The sequence below is a fragment of the Ovis canadensis genome, chromosome 4 (assembly GCF_042477335.2).
Source record: "Ovis canadensis isolate MfBH-ARS-UI-01 breed Bighorn chromosome 4, ARS-UI_OviCan_v2, whole genome shotgun sequence".
Lineage (NCBI taxonomy): Eukaryota > Metazoa > Chordata > Mammalia > Artiodactyla > Bovidae > Ovis > Ovis canadensis.
Window position 1 is genome coordinate 61,292,377 of NC_091248.1, and position 19,586 is coordinate 61,311,962.

Sequence of the window (19,586 nt, forward strand, 5' to 3'; positions counted from 1 at the left end):
CTGGCAAGAGTAAAGTACGTACTGGTAAGGAAAGCAGCCAGGGATACTGGCAGTGGACTGTTCCGGGAGCATCTTCCACGCCATACAAATAAGTCCTGGCTAAATGTAGGATCAATATAGAACCACACAGCCAAAACCAAAATAAGACATCCAACAGGTAAACAAGTTTAAAATACAAGCTTTTAAAATCTATGTCATGCTAAGGAAAAAATATCAAACTTCATGGAGGTACTTGTAAGACTTGCCAATTCTCCACAATTCATTTTGTGTCTGAATGCCCACACAGTGCCCCCTAAGGAGCATTGCCAATTATCACTCCTCTTGTTTGTTAATCCTAAAATTCTCACCTCAAGTGTAAGTCGTCCTTTAGTTCTATAAAAATCTTTACAGAAGTTAGCAAGAGTAAGTGTATTTCCAAGCTCCACTGGTTTACAAAATGTTAGGAAGTACCACAAACACTTCAGTGAAACAGACTCTATTCTTGTCTTGCTGTCTGTGGGATTTCCTACCAATTATGTGAACAGGAAACCTGAACTAGTTCTCCATTTAACATGCGAGAAGCAACAGACAGGGCCTTAAACCTATCAAAGACACACAAAGAATCTTAGCTTTGTCCTATCAAAGTGACTTTGAATCAATCCACCAGAGTACAAGAGCTTCATCCACATCATCTTCAGCTGTGTATTCAGCTGTTGGTCTCTGGTCACTTAGAACATTAGTGCCTGAAGACTGAAACTTTAGTATTAATTGTATTTGTAATGAAAAACGACAACAATAATAACAGTCAACATTTCATACCAACTGCAATGCATCAGGCACTCTTCTGCTTGCTTTAAGGTATATAATAATTCTCTTTATAATATCTGTAAAATAAATATTATCAGTATCCCATTTTACAAAAAGGGAAACTTGAGGTATAGAAAGGCTAAGTAACTCACCACAGTTCACAGAGCTGGTAGGTGAACTAGTCAGAAAATACAAACCAAGGTGGTCTATGCATAGGGTCTGGGCCCTCAACCATATTAAAAAGCTAATCATGAGGCTTTCAATGGTTAACTCAAAGATCTCTCTTGGTAGATGTCACATTGCACTTGAAAATATGTGGGTTATTTTTAAATATCTTTTGATATTGATTTCTAACAATTTCACAGTGATAAAAGAATAGACTGTATGATTTCAATGCCTTAAAAGCCATGAAATTTTGCACCTTGTTTTACGTCCCTAGATATGTTTCAGAGTCTCCCAGTTTATAGTCCGTGGGACTTTGAAGAGAATTTGTATTCTATTTTTGTGTGAAAATTGTATAAATCTTAATTATGTTGAATTGATTCATGGGGCTTTTCAGGTCTACTAGAACCTTCTATTTTTATGTATATTCATTCTGTTAATTTTTGAGAATTTGATATTAAAACTTCAACTAAAAACTTTATTATCTACTACTACTATAAAATTTACCTACTTAAAAAAATTCCAATATATAGTGGAACTATATGTCACTTTGTTCTGTATTTTCAAAGTGCCCTGTAAATATTTTCATAATTTAAAAAAATAAAGAGGAAAGAAAAAAATTAAGCTTAAAGATTCATTTTTATTAATAACGTTTATGAAAACTGTACAATCCTACAACTTCAGTCCTATTCAGATTTCGTGTTTATAATCTTGCTATTCCTCTCCCCTCTAAAAAATGGTCTTTTTCTTCCTATCAATATTAAAGTAATCATTTACTACACTAATACACTATGTTAAGTATCCAGAGAAAGAAAGAGTTCTTAACTTATAATAAGTGTCTAAAGAAAATGAAATTTTTTCTACTATATTCTACTGCATCTTAGGTGTAACTTAGGTACTAGATTGGGGCCAGGTAAGGGGCTTTCTAAGAAAAGTCTCAGATGTGTGTCTTGTATTTAACTTTCCTCTTCATGCCAAGGAGCTATTTGTACTGCTCTGAAGACCTACTAAATCATTCTCTTGGGGTGACGATGCCTAAAAAGTACAGAGGCAATTCTAATGCATAGCCAGTGTTGAGAATCACTAGTTTTATACTTGGACCTTATCCTCCCTATCTAACTAAAATGCCAATATTACAAATACACAATTCATTCCAGGAGCACAATTAACACTCAATCATGCCAAAAAATATTCTATTTATTAACTTTCATGTAGGGAATACTAGATAGTTATAATCCAGCAATTCCACTTGCTCCAAATCTAAGCTAGAAAAGGATTCACATGTGTCCTAGGAGAACCACACAGAAACAGACACTCAACATGTAGCTGTGTTCAACAGAAAGTAATGGGGACAACCCAACTGTTAAAAGAACTATATGGCACATTCACAACATAAAGCCTCATGGTAGATCTGCATGTACTGAACGCTCTCCAAAACTAAAAGAAAACCACAACTTGCAGAATACACACAATATACTTCTTTTATTACAGATGTGTTATGTTCTCAGGTGCATATATGCATATATATACACACATATATGTATATATATATAAAGCTGGGGAGAATATTGATCTCAAAATGATTAGAAGTGCTTCCTCACTTCAGGAGATGGGACAGGGAATGAGGAATGGCAGTCAGGGGGGATTATCTGAACTTGGATTTTTTATAGGTATTACTTGTGTAATTAAAAATAATTTTCTTAAATAATGTTAAGCATTACCAAAGGATATGCAATTTAAAGTATCAAATAAATCTCTTTTGTAGTTACACAGCTTTCAAATGGACAGTTTGCAAAAAGACTGCCATCACACCATTATAAATAGCCTCCAAAATGCCAATTTTCACTTTTAAATAAAATTCACAGTTTAATCAAGGTCAAAGAAATGTTCTGTTGGAACTTTGAGAGTGTTATACTAAAGGGGAAAAAAGAACAGCTGAATTATTCTGATACTGCTATATCATAAGAAAGGGAAGTCTCATGGAGGTTGTACAAACTTGACCATTTAAAACTAGTTTTTAAAACTAAATTCAGTCTGTTCCTTCTAATTTTATCATGAACAATCTCTTAAAATAAAATTACTGAAATAAAGTGATGAACTAAAAACACAACCTATCTAAAAACATAGGTATTAATTTAGCAATCCCAAAATGAACGAGTCTCAACTAATGAATAAACCGTGTTTACGAAAGATATGCTACTGCTGCAGAAAAAAAGAATCCCATAGATGATAGTTTAAGATTTTAAAAAAATATTTTTAAGTAGAGCCATCTGAATTATTAGATGCTTTTGTTAGACCACTGAAGGAAGGCAGGCATATGCTCACGAAGCTAGCGTCAGTGCCAGTGCGACTACAGAGCAAAAAGCCCTTTCCACAAAAGAACCACAGCAAGAAGAGAAAGTGTGAAATGGCTTCAGAACAGAGCTTTAGGAAATTCTACTCTTGCCTTTTGAAAATAAACAAATAACCTCCTTCCAGACACATAGTTAACCACTTTAATAACAAATAGTTCCTCAATGTCTGATGAAATATACTGACCAATGTATTTTAACTTGTCTAAAATAACCAACTTTCTTCTAAAGTCTAACTCTGAAATATGGACTGAGACTACAAAAATGGCGGCAAGGACTTGGACTGACAGCATTCTATTTCTTGAGTTAGGGCGTGGGTATCCAGGTGCCTATTTTATTGTTTCCTAAACTTTCATTCGGGCTTCTCAGGTGGATCAGTGCTAAAGAAACTGCCTGCTAATGCAGAAGGCACGGGTTCAACCTCTGCAGAAGGAAATGTCCAACTCACCAATATTCTTGCTTGGAAAATTCGACAGACAGAGGAGCCTGGAGGGCTACTGTCCATGGGGTTGCAAAGGAGTTGGAGACAACTTAGCAACTAAACAACAAACTTACATTCATAATTCATACAATACAGACATGAAAGATATTATAGCTTCAAAAGATCTATTTTAACCAGAACAATAACTGAAAGATGTGCCAGGACAAAAGTGTAACACTTGTTTATCTTAAAACAGCTGCCTAGTCACTCACTTCTTAGTTTTCCCCATTACTCTCACCACATATTCTTATTTATTCCTCTGCAATACAGGCAAACTGCAGATTCCAAAGCTTCAAGGAACAGCGATCGCTGACAGCCACATGCTCATCACAGCTGAAACATTCCTTACCTCATTTAAATTATTCTATACCACAGCATTCATGCTGAGGATAATATACTGTTTCTTGGCTATCTCAGAGTGTTTCATTTTAGGCACCACATTCATACTCTCAGGGCCTCTGAAAGGTAGCTGAAGGTCTGCTTCTAATCCAAGCCCTTCAGGGGACACAGCATACAACAAAGCCACATCCAAAATGACTGCCGACGGGCATCTCCTCTCTATACCCTCATCTGGGCATCTCCTCTCTATACCCTCTCATCTGTGTGCTCCTAGTTCCTGACGGTCCAACAAGTTAGAAGAATGAGTGACTGACAAAAATCAGGCCCAATTTCCAAAGTTCAAAAAATGGGCCTGGAAAGGGAAAATTCCAGTTTGGATAAGAGTTTTCATCAAATCCTATAGCACCCATTGCAAGTTTCTGTTCCAGTTCAACTCACCATTCAAATTTTTCTACTCAAAACATTCATTACCTGATGCTTACTAGCACTGTATTTAGGACATGCGAATATCAAATAAAAAAAAATCCTGTCAAGAGACCAGGACTTCTGGTGAAAAAAATTTCACAGTGAACTATTTTTCCCTCTAAAGGTTCCTATGTTGTATGAGATTTAAAATAAAGGAATAGCTATGCCTGGATCTTTATCATTTTTGTAAAACCCTTTCTCCCCCACCCTGGCTAATGACTAAAATCTCTAATATTGCCTTTCAGCAAATACTTTTTTTTTTTTTTTTTTAAAAGAAAGCTTGTGCTGCTTAACAACCTTAAGTAATCCTTCCCTTATCTAGTTCTCTGATGTCCAGTACATCAGTCACCAGCCACGGTTAGCTACCAAGCACCTAAAATGTAGCAAATCTGAACAGATGTGTTAATGGAAGATATTTAATTAGTACTTTTATGCAGATTGCACGTTGATATGATACTGTTTTAGATATGCTGGGTTCAATACATTATTTATATTTTTGAATGTACAGCATATTATTCAGTTGTAAAAAAGAATGAAATTGGGTACATGCTACAGCATGGATGAAACGTCAATACATGCTAAGTGAAGAAAGCCAGACACAGAAGGACAAATATTATGTAATTCCACTTACATGAAATACCTAGAACAAGCAAATTAAGAAAGACAGAAAACAGAGCAGAGGTTACCAGGCACTGGATAGGAGAAAACATACAGTCCAGACTGTGCAGGAAAGGTGCCATCCTCAAGGTAGAAAGAGGGGCTGTGAGAGTCACCTCAAATCTCAGTATAGATGACATACACGCTGCTAGTGAATCAGTTTATGGTTTTTTAAAGTAACTCTAATGACCAACTACCCAATATAACCCCACAAGGAAAACAGTCTTAGCAAACCAGTTTGCTACTATTAAATTTAAAAGACAAGTCTTATTTTTTCCTGCTGAAGAATGGATTTGAAGAGGACAATAATAATCTGAAACCTCATAACCATTTCCACAAACCATTCCACAAGTGCTTTTTAACAAACATCTTCAAAATACTCTGACAAATACAATCAGCTTTGTGCTGAGAGCACTTCTGACCCAACTTTACAAAGGTGACACAGCACACAGAGAAGCAAACAAGTCAATGTTCTTCTGACTTAGAAGATTCAATACAGTCTCAATTTATACATAGCCATGGACTGGAGAAGGAAATGGCAACCCACTCCAGTATTCTCGCCTGGAGAATCCCATGGACGGAGGAGCCTGATGGGCTGCAGTCCACGGGGTCGCAAAGAGTCGGATACGACTGAGAAACTTCACTTTCTACGGACAGGAGAGCCTGGCAGGCTACAAGCCATGGAGTTGCAGAGTCAGCCACCACTTAGCGACTGAATACCACCACCAAAACAATACCCTGGCTTCTAGCTTAAGAGATACATTTAGTTTTGTTGCATATTTAAGACAATGAACTGGTTTTGAACCTCTGAACACAGAAGAGGGTATGCTGTAACAAACGATTCGCAATTAATTTATATGAGTTGTCAGAAGGCAGATTCCAAATGTATCAAGCATATTAACTAAAAATCAAATATACAATGAAATATAAAATAGATGAATTTCAGGGAAACAAGGATTAAAAAAAAAAAAAAAAAGGATTTAACTAAGATGTCTTTACCAGAACCAAATCTACTTTCAGGAAGTCAAAGTAGAAACAGCATCATAGTCTTTCTTGGATTTCAACATTTAAGGAAGGCTTATAAGGCTATTCACTAACATAGAATAAAAATAATAACAACTACAACCACAGGATTCCCTGGTGGCTCTCCAGGAAAGAATCTGCGTGCAATGCAGCAAAGACAGGAGATGCGGGTTCGATTGTTGAGTAGGAAAGATCTCCTGGAGGAGGAAATGGCAACCCAGTATCCTTGCCTGGAAAACCCTATGGACAGAGAAGCCTGGCGGGCTACAGCCTGTGGGGTTGCGAAAGAGTCAGACGTGACTGAACATGCACACACAACGACAGTAACAGCAGTAACACTGACATCAAACTCCCTGCCTGCTATCTGCTGTGAGGACTTTCCCTTTAGTATTAGCTCATTTCATCTACATAAACCCTCCATGGAGTCAGTAGTGTAATTATTAATATCATCCCTGTTTACTGATGAGGAAACAGAGGCACAGAGAAAGTAAGTAACTTTGCCCAAGGTCACACAGCTAGTAAACAATTGGTAGCGCGCAGAGACAAACCCAGGCAACCTGGCTCCAGAAGCCACTACTATATACATACACTACCTCTTCTCATACAACCAGGGCAGGGGGGCAATGGGGGGATTGTCAGAATATTTATGGTGGGTCCCAGCGGCTCAGAGGTGAAGCCGGTAAAGAATTTGCCTGCAATGCAGGAGATGAGGTTCAATCCCTGGGTCAGGAAGATCCCCTGGAGAAGGGAATGGCAACCCACTCCAGTATTCTTGCCTTGAAAACTCCATGGACAGAGGAGCCTGGCAGGCTACAGTCCATCATGTCACAAAGAGTCAGACACGACTGATCAACTAACACTTTCACATGTCATAAACGAACTTTAAAAATTGTAGAAACTAAGCATGCTTATTGAGCCCCTCCTCCATCCACTGGGCAATACTCTGGGGAAACTTCAGTAACAATAACCCAGAAGTGTGGCAAAACTCAAAATGAAATAAACCAATTTTACTTCACAGCTAAAAAATAAAAACAAATAGAATGCCTAAAAACTGCAAACCAATTGCCAATCACAGATCTTTAGTTTTACATGGAGTTCAGTAACATACTGAACAGAATGAAGAGCTGCTCCACAAACCACACCCAGTGGTAAACAACTGTGGGAAAGGCAAGGGAGGAGGATGCAGGGCTGTGTCTTGCCACATTTTCCTTAATCCTGGAGTTTCTTCTCCTTAATAAGCTCCACTACATGGTGTCTGATTTGACATTCGTGGATTTTTCAAGACACTGGCTTTCCCTACACAGGGACATCCGAAGGCCTGCCTCTGTAGTTGTGCACTTCAGGAAAAGATTAGCTACAGAGGTCCCTGCTGCAATCACCTGAGGCCTCCAGAGATTATCACGTTCTGGCAAATTGTCATCGCATCCAAGCCTGCAAAGTTCAATCAAGCTTTATTAGAGTCAACAAAAACTTTACTAAATCATCTGTACAATTACTTCTGTTTTCATTTTTAATTAAAGCAAATTTTACATACAGAAAAATTCACCCTTAAGTGTTCAATTCTGCAGATGTTCTATGAGAAACAGACAATTGTGTAAGCAGCCCCACGAACAAAACACATTCGAGTTTCATGGTGCAGAACAATCCCCCTCCCCAAACTCCCTGCCACTCTACATCCAACCTCCACCACCCCCAGCTCCCAGCACCTTGCTCTTGCCAATATGAATGCAACTGTGTGCAGTCTGTGTGTTTCTGAATCTGGCTTCCTTCACTTAGCATAGTACATGTTAGATCCATCCATTTGTTGCAACAATTTCATTTATTTTTAGTAGTTCATTTATTTTTATTGCTCAGCAATATCCCATTGCATGGAATGTGCCACAGTTGGCTTATCCATTTACCAGTTGAGAGAAAACTGAATAGTTCCCATTTTTGGCACTTGTAAACAAAACCCAAGAAAAGCTGCTATAAAACCTGCGTGCATGTTTTTGTATGAACATAAGTTTTAACTTCATTTGGGTAAAACTCAGGAGTGAATCATATGGTCTGATGTGTGAAGGGGTCCAGTGGTTCCTCATCCTCTCCAGCACTTGGCACAGTTTCTATTTATTTGAACCATAACAAAACGTGTGTAGAAGTACCTCATGGTAATTTACATTTCCCTGATGACTGATAAAATGGACCATCTTTTTACAGACTCATCTATATTATCTTCTTTAGAAAAACGTTAGATCTTTCATCCATTTTTTAATTGGGGTCATTTTATTTTGCTCATGCTTTAAATGAGTCTGCAAAATTCTTTATATATTCTGGATAACAGTTCTTTGTCAGATATGCGATTTGCAAATATTTTCTGCTACAATCCATGGGGTCGCAAAGAGTCGGACACGACTGAGCGACTTCACTTCACTTCACTTCTGTCAGTTTGTAGCTTCTCTTTCTGAGCTTTAAGAGCTTTAAGAGCCTCTTTAAAAAGCAGACTTTTATAGGAGTCCAACTTTTTTTTTTTCATGGATCATGCTTCTGATATGCTATCAAAGAAATGTTTGCCTAATTCATGTCAAAAATTTTCACCTAGTGTTTTTTCTAATAGTCTAGTTTTACATTTAAGCCTATAATCCAGTTTGAGTTTTTTTTACACACTGTGAAGCTAAGTATTGATTACTATTTTCTTTTTATTACTTGATCCGGCGTTCTGGCACTTATCACAGACAGTCTTTTTGACAACTGGTTTTAAGCACCTCTGTTTAGCCTAAGAATGCAGCAGTAAGCAAGAGAGTACAACATATCAAGTCACTGAAATACACAGTTAGCAGGCTGGAAAAGAGCAGTTAAGTTCAGCACAATGGCAAGAGAAGGGACTGAGCGGCGACTAGCTAGGAGGGATGTTATTTATACTAAGCGATAGTTCACCAGGCAGAGAATAACATTCTAGGAAGAGGAAATACCACAAGCAATATACAAAGATTTGAAAGAATAAGGCTTATTCAGGAAATAGCTATGGGGCAGGGGGAAGAATTCTTCTTAACCACTTTGTATTCATGGCAGATACTGCATGCTAGCATTTTGGGCAGGATGTTTTAGGGAACTAAAAAGCTAAAAATCTCATTAAACAAAAAAGCAACAAAAATTGATCCAATCACTACTACAGTATAATGTTTCTGCACCGATGGAAGCAAGTGGAACAATTAAGTAAAAAGGCCTTCAGAATAAGCTGACAACCCCCTAGCCTAGAAGTTGCCCCGGCCCCTCCTCCAACTCACTCTGCCCAAGACAGGCAAGAGAGGAGACACAAAGGCACCCAATAGAGCCTGCCTCCCTCAGGGGGCCTTCACTTGGCCCTCCATCCCACAGGGATCTTTCATCACCACCAAGGAACAAGCAATAGCACCTGTTCAAATTAGAACTGCCACCTTCCCAGACGCTGCTCAGCCCAGTGAGAATCAGGCAAGGCACATCACCAGAACACTGATCTGCTCTCCTTTCCCAGTCCTTACTCCCACCCTCGGGGACTCCTCCCCCAACGCCCACTGGAACTTAAGGATCCTATGCCAAGTCTCTAAAAGGATTGTTTCTTGCACTAACAGAACCAGTGGCCCTGAGGACACAACTACTTTGGCAGATCCTGGGAATGGAGGCCCTCCTTCTTCCAATGTCCCTCTTCTGCAGGGCCAGATCACTGTCCCCAGACTCAGACTTTCCCCTTCTTACGACTTATTACTGGGTTAGGATGGAAGAGCACAGTTCTTCCAAGTAAAGTTTAAATTTCCCATAACCCTCTTTAACTAAAGGTTTCATCCCATCTCAACATTTTGAACAGCATTTTATCTACATAACTTTTTGAGTGAAATATTTCCCACATAACACATCTATGATCTCATATAATAACATGATGGCTAAAACTCTTGTTTTAAGAATTTCATATTAACCTTTTTGAAAAAGATATTGGTAAAATAACATCAGATATTAAGAATAGAGAATAATAATAAATCTTGTAAAGTAAACTGCTGTCTGGATAAAACTGCATCTATATCCATTACACTTATTATTTGCAGAATAAATAACACTTTCTTCACTGAAACCATAGCATTTTCTTCTATCCCATCCCACGTGCTCCACACATCAGAACACACCCCACAGTTTCTACTTTGGAAGAGTAGTCCAGAGACTGGCAGCTGGAGAAAAGAAGTATAGATTTTAAGGGAATTCCCTGGCAGTCCAGTGGTAGGACTTGACACTTTCATTGTCGTGGCCTGAGTTCAGTCCTTGGCTGGGAAACTAAAATCCCACAAGCCATATGAGGAGATTAAAACACACACAGACACACACAGACACATATACACACACAGACAGACAGACAGACACACACACACACACGAAGGAGACCTGAGAGGTCATCTGACCCCCCGCCCCCCCCCCCACACACACACGAAGGAGACCTGAGAGGTCATATCTATCATTTCTTATGTTTGCAAAGGTTCATCTTCTCTTCTCCCTCCCCTTGGCACAAACCCTTGATGGCAAGGTCCTCCTCTCTCTCTTCCTAAGAACTGAAACACAAGGCCCCTGACACAGGAGGCACCCAATAAAAGCTGCTGATAATGATACCAGATTAACAGGTAACTTTCAGTTGTCATTCTTCCCAACTCCTGCAGCATCTGACACCCTCCCTTCTAGTCCTTATTCCTCCTTTCACAACCTAAGTATCAAGCATCTTCACTCAAAAAATCTCAGTAATAATCTCAGGACTGAACTTGGAGTCATGAAACCTGTGCTGAACCCCAAGCCCTAGTTAGTTTGGGAGAAAGATGCTGAAATTTGTTAGGTCTCAGTCCTCTGAAATTTAAAATATGAGATTTGGTGCTCTGATGCTCTATAATTTTTTCTGTCCAACTAAACTTAATGCTTTCTTTCTACTATTATCCTAAGGCCTACCATTTAAAAAATCAGAACCTAAAAGAATACGACAGCTAACCTATTTATTTCTAGTTAAGGAAAATCAGTACACTGTGGTTACTTTACAGAGGAACTTTAAAAATTAGAAATTATATTGTATCATGAGCCAAAAGAGATGAAATGGCCCCTTCATACCAAAAGAAGCATAACCCACTTTGATACAATGCTTTTCAGGAAGGCAGGTCACCAAAATGGTTCAGTTTAATACAGTCATAAAATGTAGACTACTACAGGCTGGTTGGACTGCACATCCAACACACAATCCTTCATATAAACATTCCCTCTGAGCTTGTGAGCATTTGGGTGTGCCAAAGTTTAACATGACACTTGCTCATAAGAACTCGGAGCACAGCTATTAAACTCTTGTTTAGCAGCAGGCAGTGGCAGGTCACAGGAAACTTCTAGTGAAGAAGTCTCCTTCCCCACGAGCATTCTAATTTTTATTTGGGGACCCATTGGTCTTGAACACGCACACTTTGCAACAAAGCTGACACCAACAGAGGTGTCAAGGTGACTGTCCATATCACATTCCCCAGGGAATGAATTCAGTGGCAGGTGACCTAAGCTACTACAATCCAAACTTAAGACTACCATACAAATATTTATACAGTTCTAAAACATTTCCAAAATAAAAATGATCACTTCTTCATTTCACAAGCACAAGAGGATACCATCATACTTGAATTACAGTATTTAACAAGTAAACTTTATGCTTCAGTCTAATTTAAATGTACAAATTTATAAGACAAAATAGTAGAATAATAAATTTTTCATGTGGTAAAATTTAAAATGTGACTTTTACAGCTGCATAGCATCATCATGACTAACACTGCTAGAAACAAATGTTTCAATACAAACACAAATATGATTATAAAATGTAACTGACAAACAACAAAGACACAAGCATAGGAGGAATGTAACTTTTTCATATGCAACAATTATTTTCAAGGCCAAAACACAATCAAGTTGAGATTAATGCGTGTTTAGCTCCATGTCAATATAAAACTTAAAATTACCTCATTAAGAAAAAGCTTAACATTTAACTTTGTGTGGCATTAAATCCACAAGTAAAATATATGAAAATACAGGGAGAAAACTCATACTGTTCAAGTTATTGTTAAGGAAGGTATTCAGAATCAGAAAACCGAGATTTGAATTTTGACTCATTAGTATCTCTGATTCCTCAAACTACTCAGTCACATCTTCCATAAGTCTGTCTCATCTTCTATAAAATGTTGTCAAAGTAATAATTTGATTCGTCCAATTAGGTAATTACTCAGGAAAATCAGAACGCAGGAAAAGTTGGGGAGGGGAAGTGGTGGTGAGTGGACAGTGGCAAATAAAGATACAGAAAGTTGGTGAAGACTATTTCAAACATTTCTACTATAAGTTAGAAGTTGTTCTCTATTTTGCACCTTTCACAAATAGGTTTTTCAAATGACATTTTAAGAAAATAACTAGAGCTAATGATACAAGTTTTCACTATAATCTGAAAACATGAAATCTGCAATGGAAAACTTTGCTACAGTTCCAATGCAAGAGAACATTCATATCAAAATCACAGTGAGGACAATGTTAACTTGTTTATTTGATATCAATGGTACTGCTAATGTAGACGCATCCCACAAAGACCAGGAGTCAAATGGACCCATTGTTCAAGGCTGCTGGATGTAACAACGAGTTAACTGTGGCTCAGAAACTCATTTCATCATCCTGAAACTGTTCTGGCTCATAGTTCATGAGTCAAAAACAATAAACCAAAAAGCTTTAACAACCCAGACTGCCTATCCAGGTTATTCAACAGGCTTGGCACTCAATGACTTTTAGCCAATGCCAAAAATTGATTCTAACATCAAAGGATAAAGATTTATGACAAGAGAACATATTCAAACCCTAAAGGTGTAACAAGACTTTGCAGTACAATGGAAGCACTGTTGGAATAAGTACACACCATTTGGAAGCCAGATTCATTTCAACTTGAGACTGGCAAGCATATTTATAAGCAAGACTTACTCAGATCATAAAAACTACAGGAAAGTGCCCCTTAAATTCTTTTTGGAATAAGGCAGGATATGCATGTACGCATGCTAAAGTAAACAGAAATGTCCTGCTCAAAGGCTTGAGACCGACTTTTCTATTAACCCTTCATTCCCATTAGGTAATATTCCTAATATGACTAATGGTAAGAAAATTGACAAACTGAAAAACTAAAATATTTGCTCTACCTTTTCAACATTGTGACTCTGGGAATCCAGAGACCAGTGATACACACAGCAACCCACTCTAGGCTCTTCGGGACTGCCCTAGCCCCAAGTAGCTATAAGTAATTGCTATGTGAGGCCTACAGATCTCAACCTAGAGACACACCTCCTTGCTAAAAGAAAAACTAAAAGCCTTCCGAGACTAATTGTAAAATCAAACTACAAAACGGATTCCTGATCTAAAGATATAGACTATCACTCGGGTCTAAACCCTAGAAGCATCTACACTGTGGCAACAAATAACTCTTGTTCAAAATGCTTTAGGATCAAGTATCTATTTTAATAAAGTTCTCTGTTCTCTGGGGTTCTAAAGGCTTAAGAGAAGATACAGGATATTTACTTATCAAAACTCCTGTTGCCTGGTACTTTATTACAGTGGTATATAAAAGATCATGAAAAGGAATTCATATACAGTTTATATTAGACAAATAACATTTAAAAACAAAAAGAGTCTTCCAGATAAAATATGCTCTCTTCCTCATTCTTATGCTTTATTAATCCATTCTTCTGTTCATTTAACATGCTTAGAGAACCAACAAAAGAGAAGCCCCCCAAAAACCAGAATACTTCTCACCAAGATCCATACATTATTTAGTTTTAAGAGCCAGAGGCAACGATGAGAACTGTGCTGGATTTCTTTTCTTTAGTTTGCAATTCAGTACAGTCAGATTTCAGCTTGCAGGGAGAGAAAAAGAGGCAGTGTTTTAGGCTTTTAAAGGACTTCATCAGGCCACAGAAGGTCATCTATCTATGTACTCTCAGTCTGTCTTCAAATATATTTACCAAAAATACCAAAGTTTCAAAACATTAATGAAACTCATAACAACTATGAGTTATTATTATTACATATGACATACTGCTAGAACCGAACTGTTTAGATAGAAATTTTAACCTCAGGAGACCACACCACAATCATCTGGTCAACTCTTTTAAACCAAGCAAAAAACACTGATTTAAAATCTCATGGAGGAAAGAGGAAGAGTTTTCAACCCTTAAAAAAGCAGGATACTACTCTGCCTGAACAAAGACAAAAAAAGAAACAGTCATGTAGAAAGACTGCTGGCTAACTGCCGCCCTCTGGCTGGCAAGATGCCACCGTTCAGCTGGAAAAGCATTTAACCAAAACATTCATTTACAAATGTCTCTAGCTGTGATGCATTTTTAATGTTGTATATATCTCTAACTTAAGTAGAAAACAACTTTTAAGAAGAAAATGAGGAACAAAGTCAGAAATTTTGTAGGATTAAAATTAAAACACTATCACAGGAACATTTATTTAAAAGAAAATAATACTAAGAAGGGGGAGATGTATCAACAGTTACAATACTGAAAAAAGAAATGCTGGAACACAATGTGATTATAGAAATGCAAAATGTAAATTAATGGTCAGGTGTCAAATCATCATACCATTCTAGCTCTGAAAAAAGGAACATAAGCCTTTCCCTCTATGCTTACTGGAAAAAGAGATCTGAATATCAGGCAGGTGCAACTGAACATGGCCTGGAAACAAAAAGGTCTCAGCTCAAAAGGAGGTTTTTAGTGTAAGGGCTGGACCATATAATGTAAAAGAGATCATGAACTATCTCGGAGGGAGACTTAAGCATGATTTCCCCAGTAGGGAAAAGGGGGATCAACTGAAGCAATTAATTTTAGTGCTATAGTAGTCTTACTTCTGAAAATTTTAGAAGTACAAATGTCATTACATCTGCCATGGTGAATACAAAGAGGCTTTTCTTCATGCAAGAAGGTCTTCTTGTTAAAAAAATTTTTTTAATGATCTTTTAAAAAGGATAAACAAATGATAAATCAAAACCAAGCATAAAGAATCAAACAGCTTCCAATGTATAATAAGTGCTTTACTTTAGAACTTAAGTCTATGAAGCTGGTGACTGGGACTCCTACAAATACCACTAAGAACAAAAAGATGAGAAAAGCTTCCTACCCGCTTACAGCACTCACTGGCAGTGCCATCCATTTGCCAATAGGCGTATTCTATTTTTTTTTTTAATTTTCTCCTGTTGTTTCAAAGTATTATTTAAATCTCACTTTTTTTTTCACTTTTGTTGGAGTCATTACTTTCATGATTATTTTTACTCCAAAAATGTTATCTGAGTACAAAGTTAAAACACTGTGATTTTTAATGGTGGTTTACAGCAGAACAAATTATTTTATACAATTAATATATTTTTATTTTTTAATGTATTTTTTAAATGATACAATTTCTCCTTTAAAAGTGAGTTCTCTCAGGTAAGCTCTCCAAGTTTACTACATCACAGCGGTCATGCATATGCAGAGAGTTCTGGGATTGGTCCAGAACGAAATAGAGTTCCAATGCATGAAAAGCTTTAAAATTCTCCCTTAAGGAGGTTTCATCTGCCAATACCAATTTCCAAGTGTACTTTTTCATTTCAGAAAAAACTAATTTCAACTGATCCCCGCACATCTTTGTTTTGATCAAGTCACATAACTTTTCTTCAGCTTATTAAAAAAAAAATTCTACCTAAAATAGAGTTGTATTTTTTTTAATAACAAATAAATACACTGTCAGCTTGTAGAAACCTGGGAAACTAGGTGTCATATATCAATTTTCATTATCATTTCTCCACAAATGCTGCTGCTGCCATTCCTGTCTGTATGCTTCCTCTTGCCAAAGTTGTCAATTCCTCAATTTCAGCATTTAATTTATGTATTAAACACTCCATTGCTTCTTGGCCTTTATTAGCATTGGACGATATCGTACTTGCCATCAGCTCTTCAAGGTAACTGCGAGCCTGACTCCTTTCACAGTAATTATGGCCTTTTGAGTCAAAATAGCTTTTTCTGGGGCTTAAGGATGTGGTTTGTATGTAAGTCTCTCATCTACTGAAACCTTATTTGTAAATGAAATATTTGCAGATTTAAGTTCCACTGTTTTCTCTATTGCATCCACTATAGAATGTTCTTACGCATATGTTTTGGTCCTTGCTGCACCAATAATAAATTTCACAATGGAAAGCAGTCACCACTGTGTGCTGAGAAGTGCATGGCTATGCAACATTTCAGAGGGATCTATGCGTCTGTCCAGTACATCAACTCAAATCACACTCAGATTCATAGGGTTTGGGTATTTCTGCATTGCAGCCGTTGTAACGATTTCCCATGAGTGGTCAAAGACATGCTCCAAAGTCCAGATCTTAATGGTGCCGGCAGCCAGCACAGTGTCCAGGCGGCAATTGGACACAATGAGGCAAAGAGGCCACTCTTGCCCCCACCCTGTCCCTCAGTCGCCCCACTGGCAGCCCCTAAATCTCACTTTTTACATTATACTTTTATTAAAAAGACTCTCCTTGAGGATAAATACCAAAGACATACCTGTACGATGCTACAGTACAGTGTCTTGCAGAAGTTTTCAATAAATATCAGTAAATATGAGGCCATACAGAAATCTACATGAATTTGAGAGTCAATTCCTAGGCAGGTTGATAAGAAGTCAAGGAGGACTTCTTCTCTCCTCCCAAGGAGGAGAGAGGGGTATGGGGCTCTTGAGGAGATAGGGGTCTGGAATTCTCAAGGAGGAAGAAAGGACAAACTTTTTTCTCTACATTCCTTAGTAAGGATTATATAACATCAAAGTATCCTCCTTGAAGACAGTTTCTCCTGGAAAACCGTCTGACTAATCCAGCTACAACAGACTGCGCAGAAGTGCGCCAGTTGCGACGGACCACGCAGCCAAGCGTGGCCAAGAGGAGCTACCCCTAGCCCAAGGTCAGGGGCTGTGACCGAGAGAGAGTACCAGGCTGCGTTGACACAGGAGAGGCCGAGAAGAGCTACCCCACGTCCGAGGCCAGGGCCGGCGGCTGAGAGGAGCTACCCCTTGTCCAAGGTAAGGAGCAGCAGCTGTGCTTTGCTGGAGCAGCCGTGAAGAGATACCACACAACCAAGGTAAGAGAAACCCAAGTAAGACGGCAGGTGTTGCGAGAGGGCATCAGAGGGCAGACACACTGAAACCATACTCACAGAAAACTAGCCAATCTGATCACACGGACCACAGCCTTCTCTAACTCAAAGAAACTAAGCCATGCTATATGAGGCCACCCAAGAAGGGAGGATGATAGTGGAAAGGTCTGACAGAATGTGGTCCACTGGAGAAGGAAAGGGTAAACCACTTCAGTTTTCTTGCCTTGAGAACTCCATGAACAGTATGAAAAAGCAAAAATCATAGGCTACTGAAAGGGGAATTCCCCAGGTCAGTAGGTGCCCAATATGCTACTGGAAATCAGTGGAGAAATAACTCCAGAAAGAATGAAAGGCTGGAGCCAAAGCAAAAAAAAATACCCAGTTGTGGATGTGACTAGTGATAGAAGCAAGGTCTGATGCTGTTAAGAGCAATACTGCATAGAAACCTGGACTGTCAGGTCCATGAATCAAGGCAAACTGGAAGTGGTCAAGCAGGAGATGACAAGAGTGAATGTCGACATTCTAGGAATCAGCGAACTAAAATGGACTGGAACGGGTGAATTTAACTCAGATGACCATTATATCTACTACTGTGGGCAGGAATCCCTTAGAAGAAATGCAGTAGCCATCATGGTCAACAAAAGAGTCCAACATGCAGTACTTGGATGCAGTCTCAAAAATGACAGAATGATCTCTGTTCGTTTCCAAGGCAAACCATTCAATATCACGGTAATCCAAGCCTATGCCCCAACCAGGAATGCTGAAGAAGCTGAAATTGAACGGTTCTATGAAGACCTACAAGATCTTTTAGAACTAACACCCAAAAAAGATGTCCTTTTCATTATAGGGGATTGGAATGCAAAAGTAGGAAGTCAAGAAACACCTGGAGTAACAGGCAAATTTGGCCTTGGAATATGGAATGAAGCAGGGCAAAGGCTAATAGAGTTTTGCCAAGAGAACGCACTGGTCATAGCAAACACCCTCTTCCAACAACACAAGAGAAGACTCTACACATGGACACCACCAGATGGTCAACAACAAAATCAGACTGATTATATTATTTGCAGCCAAAGATGGAGAAGCTCTATACAGTCACAAAAAACAAGACCGGGAGCTGACTGTGGCTCAGATCATGAACTCCTTATTGCCAAATTCAGACTTAAATTGAAGAAAGTGGGGAAAACCACTAGACCATTCAGGTATGACCTAAATCAAATCCCTTATGATTATACAGTGGAAGTGAGAATAAGGGACTAGATCTGATAAAGTGCCTGATGAATATGGACTGAGGTTCGTGACATTGTACAGGAGACAGGGATCAAGACCATAGCCATAGAAAAGAAATGCAAAAAAGCAAAATGGCTGCCTGGGGAGGCCTTACAAATAGCTGTGAAAAGAAGAGAAGTGAAAAGCAAAGGAGAAAAGTAATGATAAAAGCATCTGTATGCAAGGTTCCAAAGAATAGCAAGGAGAGATAAGAAAGCCTTCTTCAGCGATCAATGCAAAGAAACAGAGGAAAAGAACAGAATGGGAAAGACTAGAGATCTCTTCACGAAAATTAGAGATACCAAGGGAACATTTCACGCAAAGATGGGCTCGATAAAGGACAGAAATGGTATGCACCTAACAGAACAGAAGATATTAAGAAGAGGTGGCAAGAATACACAGAAGAACTGTACAAAAAAGATCTTCACGACCCAGATAATCACGATGGTGTGATCACTCATCTAGAGCCAGATATCCTGGAATGTGAAGTGGGCCTTAAAAAGCATCACTAGGAACAAAGCTAGTGGAGGTGATGGAATTCCAGTGGAGCTATTTCAAATCCTAAAAGATGATGCTGTGAAAGTGCTGCACTCAATATGTCAGCAAATTTGGAAAACTCAGCAGTGGCCACAGGACTGGAAAAGGTCAGTGTTCATTCCAATCCCAAAGAATGCTCAAACTACCGCACAATTGCACTCATCTCACATGCTAGTAATGTTCAGAATTCTCCAAGCCAGGCTTCAGCAATATGTGAACCATGAACTTCCTGATGTTCAAGTTGGTTTCAGAAAAGGCAGAGGAACCAGAGATCAAATTGCCAACATCTGCTAGATCATGGAAAAACCAAGAGAGTTTCAGAAAAACATCTGTTTCTGCTTTATTGACTATGCCAAAGCCTTTGAC

At 38.5% G+C, this 19,586-nt stretch overlaps 1 protein-coding gene and 1 pseudogene across 9 annotated transcripts in view; both read right to left on the reverse strand.

Annotated features, from left to right (window-relative positions):
* Positions 1-19,586, reverse strand: part of SRPK2 (SRSF protein kinase 2) — a 244,384-nt gene that overhangs the window by 157,983 nt on the left and 66,815 nt on the right. The window lies entirely within an intron of this gene.
* LOC138439038 (PRELI domain containing protein 3B pseudogene) overlaps positions 16,076-19,586 on the reverse strand; it is a 36,906-nt pseudogene continuing 33,395 nt past the window's right edge.